Source organism: Syngnathus scovelli, chromosome 2 (genome assembly GCF_024217435.2).
Source record: "Syngnathus scovelli strain Florida chromosome 2, RoL_Ssco_1.2, whole genome shotgun sequence".
Classification (NCBI taxonomy): domain Eukaryota; kingdom Metazoa; phylum Chordata; class Actinopteri; order Syngnathiformes; family Syngnathidae; genus Syngnathus; species Syngnathus scovelli.
In genome coordinates this window covers 23,220,312-23,232,519 of record NC_090848.1, presented here as the reverse complement: position 1 = coordinate 23,232,519, position 12,208 = coordinate 23,220,312, and the positions used below count along the sequence as shown (strand labels likewise).

The 12,208-nt window shown below is 39.9% G+C and overlaps 1 protein-coding gene across 2 annotated transcripts in view; it reads right to left on the bottom strand.

The window, feature by feature from the left end:
* The window catches only part of camkvl (CaM kinase-like vesicle-associated, like), a 42,196-nt gene extending 30,376 nt beyond the window's left edge, over window positions 1-11,820 (bottom strand). The window contains exon 1 of one of the 2 annotated variants that reach the window (XM_049754645.2): window positions 11,473-11,820. The gene's annotated coding sequence lies outside the window, so the exon portion shown is untranslated. Of the gene's footprint in view, window positions 1-295; window positions 10,813-11,472 lie in introns of those variants that run through there. The other variant, XM_049754646.1, reaches the window with a different exon arrangement.
* Window positions 11,821-12,208: the final 388 nt, after the last annotated feature.

Sequence of the window (12,208 nt, the reverse complement as noted above, 5' to 3'; positions counted from 1 at the left end):
ACAGAATCTTCTATGTGTGCCAATTTATACATATGAGCAGATGTGTCTCCTTGCACTAAAAAAGTGTCCCACTGTGGAAGATGAGGACCTACGTACTTATGCTCTTGTGTTTAGCGAGGGTCGGCTCGGCTCTGATGTCATATAGAGTGGATTATAAAATTTCTATGACTCCATTGTGAACACACTCCTCTGTTAGTGGGAAGTACAAATTTATTTCAATAGTACGCAGTGTGATCTGAGCATTTTGTGCCTTAAAACTCATTCACATAATAGACATGCAACGAATAAGACTTACATGTTCAGGTAGGACACAGTGCGTCTCACCATGATGGAATTAGCCTCCAGGCACCAAGCTGGGCTCCTGAGTAGCATGCCGTTGAGTAGTATACTATGAAATATTAACTGTGAATGTCATGCAACGGAAGCTCACTTCAAATGTCTCCACCTTGCATTGTATTCCAGATAACTTGGGCATGTCATTGCAAAGAGAGGAAGAGAATGAGAAGAGAAACAATAGTCATACAAAAAGACAGACGATCGCTCTTAATTCTTTTTGAATATTTCAGAGGAGATCTTACATATGGGCAATAATTATGATTTGTGATAAGATGAGGAATCATATTTCAGAGACGAAACCAACTGTAGGTGCAGAATGATGCTGATGAAATAGAGCCCGCGTCCCATATAAATGATTCATAGGAAAGAGAAAATGCCTATGAGTCAAGAGCAGTGGTTGTTAACCTGGGTTCGATCGAACCCTAGGGGTTCGGTGAGTCGGTCTCAGGGGTTCGACAGAGCCTCCACTGAGGAGGTCCGAACAAACCTGATTTATTGTGTAAATTCTGCTTTACCAGTATGTAATTTGTTGTGAGTTCATGCATTGTGTTGGTTTTGTTCTTTGAACAAGGTGATGTTCATGCATGGCTCATTTTGTGCACCAGTAAAAAAACATCTATGTCTAGAATTAAAAAAAAAAAAAAAATCACTAACGAGGGGTTTGGTGAATGCGCATATGAAACTGGTGGGGTTGGGTACCTCCAACAAGGTTAAGAACCACTGGTTTAGAGTGATGTAGTGTGTGCTCATTCACTATTGGGTTGGCACCTTTATTGAATGCCGTGTTAACAAAGCACATTTCTTACATGTCTTGGTGGTCTTGATCATGATCAATGAGATCATTGAAATTTAGGATTAAATATACACTCATTAGCCACAACATTAGGAACACTTGCACAGTGTGAGGTAGTCAGTTTTGAATTGGAGTGTCAAACTCTGGCCTGCGGGCCAAATTTAGCCCTCGGTGTAATTATATTTGGCCCGCAAAGACAAATTGTGCATCGGCCAATATTGAAAATTGTCCTAACTTTTTAAAAAAAATAGAGCTGTTTCAAGCAATTTTCATTACCATTCATCTTTTTATAAATTTGAACAATTCTTACTAGACTCTGTTTACATAACTAGTTGTTCATCAGTTTGTTGTGTAGCCTATACTGTATATGAAACGTTCATACATTTATTTGGGTTGTCAGTCATAAGGGCCCTCCGAAGGAATCTATGACTACGATGCGGCCCACGACAAAAATTTGTTTGACACCCCTGGTTAAGAAGCATGTTAAGAGTGCTACAGGACCACTGCACATTTCGTACTAGACCACACAAAGTGTTCCAAAAAAGTTTTATTGCAAAACTCAAGGGCCTGTGTGAATCAATTCTCGCTATAATGCAGTTCAATTTTACGCTATACATTTGAATGCGTTCGATGAAAAACTGTATTCTTGATATTTTACTCCCCCTTCGGTCTGGTTCACCTCTTAAGTCAAAACTAAAAAAAAAATAAAAATTACAATACGCTACCTTCAACGATATTTCCGGCACAGGGTTGATGGAGCCAAATTTAAGCTGAGACCAAGTGAGAAGTCAAGGGACTTCAATAAACTGCAATAAAAAGCGATGAAGAATGAGCTGCGGCGTCAGAAGATGAGCTGTGATCGGAGGGGAGCATAAGATTGAGATGAAGATGACAAAGAAGAAGACCAATGACTGACGTAAAGGGCACGGAGGAATCAAAGCGAGAACTGCTCCATGGAAGTCCATCAGTCCAAGCCAGTAGAATTCTTTTTTTTCCTAGATATTCAGAAAGATTGAGAACTAATCTCCTTTGGTGATGGAGAGAAGAAAACTAAAGACAACAAGAAGTAGAAAGCAGCATTTATGAAAGTTTTGGACAGGAGAGAGCAGAAAGGTTGCTGCAGTGAAGCGGAGTGGAGGACTGTCAGGGCCTTTTTCTATTTTTGGAAAGTTTACAGTGTATACTGCTCCTGCCATATTGCATCCAGTATACCTGTGGAGCTCGAATTCACTGCGGGTTTGCCATCTTTGGGAGAGGCGAAGAATTCTGCTCATTAAATAAAGATGGCCTTCCATCTTGAAATGGAAATTTGCCGGAACTAATTCCCAGAATAGTACAATGTCCATATGCATTCACGGTGTATCTAGTTTTACCTTTGATCCATCAAAGTATTATAAACTTACAATGTATATGGGGAGTTATTTTCCTTTGCACATGTGTAAATGAGTGTCTTGTGGAAACTGTGCTATCAAATCTAATTTGTTAAATTTGACGATAACCTGCTTAAATTCCAGAGTTTCTGAAATATTTAAAACTACTATAAATACTGTACATTGAAGCAGGCGTAGACAGAAAAACTCACAGCAAATGTCTCTCTATAAATACAGTGTGGAGGTAATGTTCATCGTGTAAAGTGGGCGGATTAACTGGAACCAGGTCAGAGCAAAAAGCAGAGCATCTCTAGCTTCTCTCCAATTTAGTTGCCTTTCTCAACATTTTTTTTAACACTCCGACCTTCTCCAGTAATCTGGTCCACCTTACAAAATATTAACAGAGCAGATTACCAATTAGGTGTTTGTTACTTAACATTGCTCATTTATCCAATTATCTTAAAATAAATGAGAGAAAATAATAGCAGGTAGGCCACAAGGTACAAGATACATAGTTTTTATTTTTGGAAAACGTGTTTTTTGTGATGATAGTCAAGTCAACAAACACTGATGATCTATATATACACTTTTATATTACATTTTTTTTTGACCATTACGCACTGTCTATTATTAGGCACGGTCAATGAACGGGTCGTTTTTGAGCGCATCGGGCCCATTATCTTCGTGAAAATTATAGGTTAAATAGGTGATTGTAATTGTACCATACATTTAATTAATAGATTTAGCACTTTTATGCTAAATTCAGACCACACATGAACTTTCGCGCAGCGTGTTGGACAGTTCAACAGCTGGTTGCAAGTTCACACACTCACCATTATGCAACCCTTTTTGCTCGCTATCAGAAAATGCCTGTCGTTTACCTTGCTGTCCCACATTTTAGCATCTAAAACCAGCTACCATTCGGTCTGACCGCAGAATTAGGCTAGCAGTGCTACATTTATGCTACATTGCTGATTCTTAGACACAGAAGCAGGAAGTAGTTCTAGTAGCGGTATAACAAAAACAATAGACGCCTGCTAGCGATTAAAGGTCCACCATTACTTTGCTGCAATGAGTAGGATATCTGTGTTCTTAATGCCAAAACACATGATTGACAATTAATTGTCTGCAAGCTATAATCATCGTTGCGTGTTGACTAGTCTGTTCAACCTCAATTCTCTATAGCTCTGTGACTGCACATGAGATTATCTGGATTCAGTCAAATAGTGCTCTAAAGCGCATACATTCTTGTCAATACCTTTCCCTACGTTCTTGTTTCTTGTAGATGAGTCGATCCATTCACCCGTTAATGAGAAGCTTCTCGGCGGCACAGCAAAGAGAGAGAGTTGAAAAGTAAGAAAAAGCCAAAGGCCAAGTTGGGCAATTGGTTTAGAGGCGGACAAGGGCACAAGAAGGCCTTGGTGTTGTTTCTCGAGCTAGCCAGAGTGAAAAATGCACCATGGTGAGGAAAACTGTCTTTGTTGTGAAGCACTTGTGTATTAAAGTCATCCATCCTGAGAGTGAGAAAGGATGAGAAAGAGAACATCTGCAGAGCAGTCATCATTTACCTTTAGCATAGCATAGTTTGCTTTGCATAATGTGAGCACAGAAAGTCCTTACGACCAGCACAGCCAATAAATACAGACCAGCTCAGACCTATTGTTATTTTCTCCTCTCATCTAATGTTGAGATGATTTCAACGGACCCATTTTCAGCGTAGAATCTTAATGTTTGTTCCGGTTTGCTCCTTGAAATAGAATAACTAAAGAGACTGTGATGCTGACCATTGACCATAAAGTGGAGGCGCTTGACACTTACTATTACCTGATCAGACAAAAAAACAAAACAAAACATTTACAGTTGGCCATATTTGTTAAAGTGAGGGGACAGACTTCTGAAGTTTTTTTTGGCATCTTTAATCATGATCGGATGGTGAGCCGCAATTGAGGGACTGATAAGCCAGTGCCATGTTGGAGCCATCATTACAACAGATTGTGGTGTTACGTAAGCGCTCATAGCTTGAGATGTGTTAATAATAATGATGAGCGGCTAAAGAATTCAGGTAGTTGGCAATCACATATAAATTTTAATTTACCACAGCATTTTTTTCCCATTTAGGTTATAATAAGTATACAGTAAACCCATACAGTAAAGGTTTGTTAAACTCCACTATTGACCATTAGATGGCGATATTGAGTTTGAGATGGTGGATAATTGAGGGAAGAAGAATGAAACAGGAGGTGTTTCCGCTAATTTTCGTTGAATATTATTGAATGTCTTTGGCAGCAATCGTGTTTTTCAGGCATACAGAAAACGACAGCTGCAGTGTCGCTATATAATGTTGATTTTTGGGTTTCGTAACTGTTGATGTATATTTTGTGATGATAAGTGTGATGAGTTCAGAAAAAATAAGGAGACTTGTTTACTGTAAATTCAGAAAGACTGCTACATTATTTGTACAATATATTGCTTATTTGTTTAAATGTGTTTTTATTATTTTCAAAGTATGTGTATAAAGCTTTAAAAAGGTAAAAAAATAAAAAACTTAAAAAGAATTAAAACTTAATAAAAAAGTGCCGCAATAAAGAAAAAATAACTAAAAGTAGTCAGCAGAGAAATGATAGACTCCTCTCTTTGTTGCTCCTTTCTTTCTATCCAATCTATTTCTTCTACTGCACTTCTAATCGCTCCTCTTGCTCCTGTGGCATTACAGAGCAATAAAGGAATGGATAACTCATAACTAATTCATAGCTTCTCCCCATATATGTATTTACAAGGCCTTTTGAATTCCGGTTAATTCAGTATCTTGCGAAGAAGTGTAGAACAACACATCTTTTATGTGAATCATTTAGCTGCTTCCTACCCGCCACTTTGAATAAAGTTTGTCGTCAGTCTTTCTTTGTTTTTGTTAAAACAAACTGGCTTTTTAACTGCAGCACTGCGGGAACATTTGAATTGAAGACAAGAATATGTTCAATGTGAATCAAATAATGTTTTAGTCTGTGTCTGAAAATAACAAATGAATAAATGCAGCTTTCCACATGTAAATAAATTTTTATTTTGTTTCATTGCTTGCCATATACTCTGAGAGAAAAAAAAATGGTTTGCATAAAAACTGGATTGTTTGAAATGTGCAAGTACAGCACTAGCTTGAGTAAACTGTGGCTGCCTGAATGCAGCATGTATACAAATGTGCACCACAAAATTTCATGAAGAATTCATGAGTTTAGCATCTTCTTTCCCATACTGTGGTGGTGTGTTGATGAGTGCCTGGTGGACGGGTCGCTTAGAGAGCTTTAAACACCAGCTTGCATTTTTCAGCTTTGACAAGCGTTTAGTTTTGGTTAATCCATCTATCCATCTTCTATACTGCTTGTCCTCACTTGCGTATGAAGAAAAATGCATTCATATTTGTGCTATTGTGTGAGAATGAATGACGCTAATGACATTGAACATTTCTGCCCACGCTTGTCTGTTTCAGCTGGTCATTGGTTCCTCCTGATCTCATCAGTCTGCCAATCAGCTTGTTGTCAGCTCACTCGTCTCAATGCTGTGTTTTTATTCTGAATTTAGGCCTGTCTGATCCTTGTTGATCAAAATCTCCCTATTTGACCTTTTTTACTTGACTCGGCCAGCATTTTGATTCCAGTGGAATGCAGTTTCAGTCCCTTCATCACTATTTGAGAGAGAGATCTCTCTTGGCAGTGTTCCATACCACTCACATATCATAAATACCAATACCAAGTTACCGATACCACAGGTAAAATTTCTATTAAACCAATGAGGGATTATTTAACTATACAGTATATTTATATAATATAATATAAATATTATATGATTTATGTATAATATAGATAAATAATATTTACTATATATATTTATATATGATATAAATAACGTATTTTCCGGACTAAAAGTTGCTCGGAGTAAAAGTCGCATCAGCCATAAAATGCACAATGAAGAGGAAAAAAACAAATATAAGTCGCACCGGAGTTTAAGTCGCATTTTGGGGGAAATTTATTTGACAAAATCCAACACCAAGAACAGGCATGAACCAGCAACAACAGGCTAAACAATACGGTATGCTAATGTGACATAAACACAAGCGAGGAGCTGAGAACGGGCCTGACGTAACATTAACAGTTATCCAAATAACTACAGTGGAGCCTCGGTTTTCGACCACAATCCGTTCCAGGAGGCTGTTCGAGAAGTGAATTGTTCAAATTTCGAATCATCTTTCCCATTACAAATAATGGAAAAAAAATATCCGTTCCAAGCATAAAAACCAACGCTTTTTTAAAGCATTCTTTCATTATTTTACACCATAAACTGCATAAATAAGTGAGTAGGTAATGTATAAATAAATAATATAAATAATAAACTCAATTAATAGAATAGGCTCGGCTGGGGAATGTATTGCCGTATCTGTAGCAACTCGTTTGTGTGTTTCATTCGAATAGTAAAATATATCTTTTTAAATTGTGAGGGAAAATCGAACCATCCTCAGCTTGCCTTGAAAACAAACCCTTCAGGAACCAGACTAGGGTCTTTTTTTTCCAGGTCCTCAAAAAGATGTCTCGCTTTGGCACAAATGGTGCCCTCAATAACAGTATCCCCTGCTAACTGTTGCTCATTAATGAAAACTAGCAAGAGTTTTTCAACTTCTTCCAGCACCTGTGGCCATTGTTTGGTAAGCACAATCACCCCTCTCGCAACATCACTTCCTTTAAGAGCGTCTTTGCTTTTCAGGATCGAGCTTATTGTCGATTTTGCCATGCAAAACTCCCGCGCCAACTCTGACACACGCACACCGGACTCATATTTTGCGATTATTTCTTTTTTAAATTAAATCGTTTTGCGCACTACTTTCCACTTTTTGCCATGATCAGCTTTACTGCTCCCACTTGCTTCCTTTGGAGGCATGATTAGCGTTGATGCAATCCTCAGAGTAACGAGAATGTAATAACAAACGGAGTCAGTTGGCATGCGGGTCCTCTCGGCTCATCTCGCGAGGTTCGACAACCAAAATTTCGTCCGACATCCGAAGCAAAAAATCTAGAATTTTTTGTTAGAATACCGATTTGTTTGAGAACTGGGACGTTCGAAAACCGAGGCTCCACTGTATAACATAAATAACACCTTTATCAAACCATCGGTGTCACTCCAAATCGTGTGCACCGCGAGTGCACCGCGAGTGCACCGCGAGTGCACCGCGAGTGCACCGCGAGTGCACCGCGTGTGCACCGCGTGTGCACCGCGTGTGCACCGCGTGTGCACCGCGTGTGCACCGCGTGTGCGCCGCTGATGTCGGACTCATCGTAAGTTGCAGTTCAAATCATTCCACAGGTCCATATAACGATATATAAACTATATATCAAATAGCTTTTTTTTTTTTTTTTTTTTTTTTGGTATGGCGCCGACGTGAGTGGCAGCCTCCCAGCAGTGTTCTCTCTTTTTTCTCTTTATTTCCTTCTTTTCTCCTTTTTCTTTCTGTCTTTTTGTCTATTCGGCGATGCTGGTGCCTTCTACCGCACCTCAGTATCGCTTTGGATGTGATTTTCTTTTTTTTTTTTCCCTGGGACCGGGATGGCTGCGCACATCGGTCGAGACCGGCGTACCTCTACGACGGTTTCCTGCTTATCCGGCTGATGCTGACCGGGTCCCTTGCCTTGCAGCCGCGACCCGTCAGAACCAGCGACCTTCGCCGTGCTAGCCCCGTGGTGACCATCTGCACGTGCCCCGACTGAGTGCCCAGGACGCTGCTCACACGTTTGCCTGCTTTGTGATGTTTTCACCGATTCACGACCACGGTCCATTGGGTGCCGTTGAACTGGACTACCCTTACACCTGTCTGTGGACCCCGTGGAGGCTATTTTGTGTGTTTTGGGGTGTTTTCTGATATTGAGGGGTGCTGGTTGGGCACTGTTGCTTTTTTCTTTTGTCTTTTTGCTTTGCTTTGCTTTGCTTTGCTGGCTTTTATCTTTCGCACTTTCTGGCTTTCTTTGTGGCGCCGTTGTATGGCAGCCTTATGAGGGCCTATTGAGTTGCGCTCATGCCATCTGTGTGTCTTTTGTATACCCGCTCTGTGGTATGGATACTGCTGGGGCCTGAATTTCCCTGAAGGAGTAATCCCAAGGGATTAATAAAGTTGAGTCTAAGTCTAAGTCTATAATATAAACAACAATTTTATCAAACCATCTGTGTCACTCCAAATCATTAAATCCATCGATCGAATTCTTCGTCCTTTATGTAAACAACGCCACGTGTGCACCACGCTGCTGAGGTCATCGGTTGCAGTTCAAATTAGCGAGTAATCCCTCGCTACATCGCGGTTCGTTTATCGCGGTTTCACTACATCGCGGAATTTTGAATTTTGAAATTTTTTTATTTCATTTTAATTTCACCTATAAGTCGCTCTTGAGTATAAATTGCCCCCCCACCCAAACTATGAAAAAAAAACGTGCGACTTATACTCCGAAAAATACGGTGTGTATATATATAATATTGATATAAAGAAAGACCTATCATTTATTTCTCTCAAAAGGCAGAATAGTCACTGCCATACAAAACTTAGTTTAAAAAATCAAATAGATTCTGAATCCAACCTAAGCATCGCTCAGGCTTTGAATGGAAACAAACTGATGATTCAGAATCAGTTGGCTAGTGGGTGGATGTCATCTGCTAGCATTATAAACTGTGCCACAATCCACAACTCTTCCCAGGCATCTGTAATAAAAACGTCCAGGTGGCATCATCATGTGCCAATTGTAACTGTTCATTTTGGTAAATGTTTAATCATGTTATTTTGCACAGCACAAAAAAAAAAAGATTGGGTAGTTTCAGAGAAAAAAAAAGACAAGTGCTGGGATTATGGATGAGGGACTCAGCTGGACGAGGATGTGCTGCAGATGAGATGCAAGGAGGCATAAAATGATCATGGACAGAAGGAACCTCCGGCACCAAATGAAGTTTGAGGGAAACATATGCCATGTTTCTAGCATATCCTGAATCTGACACTCATCTAACATGGATTTGTTTAAAAAAAAAAAAAAAGTTGTTTGTTTACTCATATTTGCTTGCCAGTATAAGCATAAGATTCAACCAGGGCAAGATCTTCTCAATAGGAAAACACGTAGCATACGAAATCAGACGCCTTTTCTTCCTGCTTTTGTGCCGCAGTACACCATAATGAGATATTGATGTCTATGGAGCACCATGCACACATCTTGCTGTTAGATCTTCTATTGATGAAATCATAAATCTGTTCAAATGCTATTTATCTACTTGGACGCAACCACGTATGAGGCACTGCCCTGACCTTGCATTGAATAATTTAAGTGATAATAATGTTCATGTTTTCGATATGTTATTTTTAGGTTTAACATTTTTTGTAATACAGAATTGTTACTGGTTACACCATCTTTATGTTTCCCTATGTGTCCTTTAACTTCGAAAAACAAATGGAATGAATAAAAACCTAAAAAAGCAGCAGCTCTTTTAATTTAGCGACTTGCATGGAAAACCTGAGAAAGCTGTGAAAATATGTATCTGCGGGGAAATTGGAATATGAATAGATGGCCATGAAATACTCGCTTAAGCTTTTTCTCATTCAGCAAGGCCACCGGTTCAAGACTGCGGAATAGAACGCAAATAAAAAGCAAACTTCACACCTGTTTGGCGATCTGCACCAAAATACAGACCTTGGACCTACGGCTTAAATTGCCTTAATTGAATTCTAATTGAAATGGATTTCTTTCACAGATTTGTAAAAAGTATGTGATTTAATCACAAAAGTATATGTGTACAGTAATTGGACATTTTATTAGGTACACTTGGCCATTGTAATCCGATTACATTAACACATTTGGCACAAGAAAATGCTTTTTTTCATTTACCAATTTGTTTTCTGTTTATATCAACATACTTTGCATTGATTTGGAAAGTTTATGCTAATCATAAATCTAAAGACCAAATACACCCAAATTTTTGAAAAACAATGCATGGAACAACAGATGTTCCTCCGCCACTACTTTGACAACAAAGGACAACATAAACATACACGTGGCGCCCATTTCGTAAATAAACTCCGCCTAACTCTAAACCCGTCTGCAAGCAGGTTGCACATCCTTTTTATTTTATTTTTTAAACCATTAAAAAGTGAACACACGTACAAAAAAAGCCAGAACACACTGCTTTGAAAGTCTTTCCTCCTTTAGGCTAAAACCTTTCTACAAACTCTAAATTAAATCCCTGGAGATGGTTTCAAAGGTATAGTACTGCCCCTGCAAACCGGGGAATGGGGGGGGGGGGGGGGGGGGGGGGGGGCAACAACTTGATAGATGAGATTAACAGGTGAACATCCACACTCACTCCCCCCCGCCAATTCTTTTTGTCATCCTTTTACTTTCCTAGCTGTTGGCTCTGTCGCTCACAGGCAATTGGGTTCATTTTGGATGACAAAATTATCGTCGACAAATCAAGATGATTTGAATTGTTGGAATTAGAAACATTGCCGATGACAGCTAACGCACATATTGTACTTTAGCGCATGCAGATTAACTGCCCCCTCCCTCTCTTTCTCTCTCGCGTAGCTATCCGAGCTGGCTGCTTGCAGTTGTTCCCAATGTGCACTTAAAATCCCCGAGCATCTGCCTTGATTCAACATAAGCCTTCAGTCAACATAATTCCAGGATGGAGCAAGTAAAGCGAACGCAATAATAAATGGGACTGTTTCTGTGTCCATCCATCACGGAATAGAAAAGGTGTATTATTGTCAGTACAAGGTTAAAAAAAAACTATAGTTACAGTTTTGCACAATATAAATGACATGCAAATCAACAAGTTTGTATAAAACTGAGCACACTTTGATTTTGCCATGCGCATCTCATCATCATCACATGACAAAACCTTTTTTTTCTGTCTTCTCACTTGGCGTGTCAGGCATGCATACATCATGCACCAGTGAGTTCTCACCTTGACTTTTGGCGTCTCTGAAGAAGTGTGGGTGCAGCCAAACTATCCAAAATGAGACCCCGAGGATCTGTCTGGACTTGAGTGGGCAACAGAGGATGAGCGGAAAATGCCAGCGGTCTCAAGCGCAAAAGGAGAGAAGAGGGGATGTAACCGCTGCTCCTGCTCCAGCTTTGCCGTCTGCGCTTTGCTGGGAAGAATTACTTTGCTCCTTTCTGACTGCCAGCCCTCCCTGCTCCACTCACCAACTCACTCACTCACTAGAACAGAAATGATCTATCATGTGAGATCTGGTTGAAGCGCAACACGCCCAAATGTGTACTATCTCCCTGTCTAAAACTTACACAGCCAAACAAATAGTCTCTCTGTGTAGGCACATCAGAGGAGTTAGGATTAAACTGTGGGATTATGCCTGAAAGGTTCATCATTTCATCTCATGCGCTGTTGGACAATGACATCAGCGTTTGGCAGATGAGCACCGCCATTGTGTGGCCAAAGATGGAGAGGGGGAAGGCAATGAATGACCTTCCATCATTGATCCTTGTGAATGTAAAGCATCATGCTGGAACCCTGGTGACCTGCCGTTTGTTAGGTGGGGTCACGGGGTTCATGGGTGAGCTATTTGGCACGTGATGTGTGTGGGGGCATAAACAGAGCCAAGGCGGTGTGCCTGCTGACAGATGGCTATTGTAATGATGCAGGAACTAATGCCTGGGTTCAAGCAAATCTATTCTTGGAT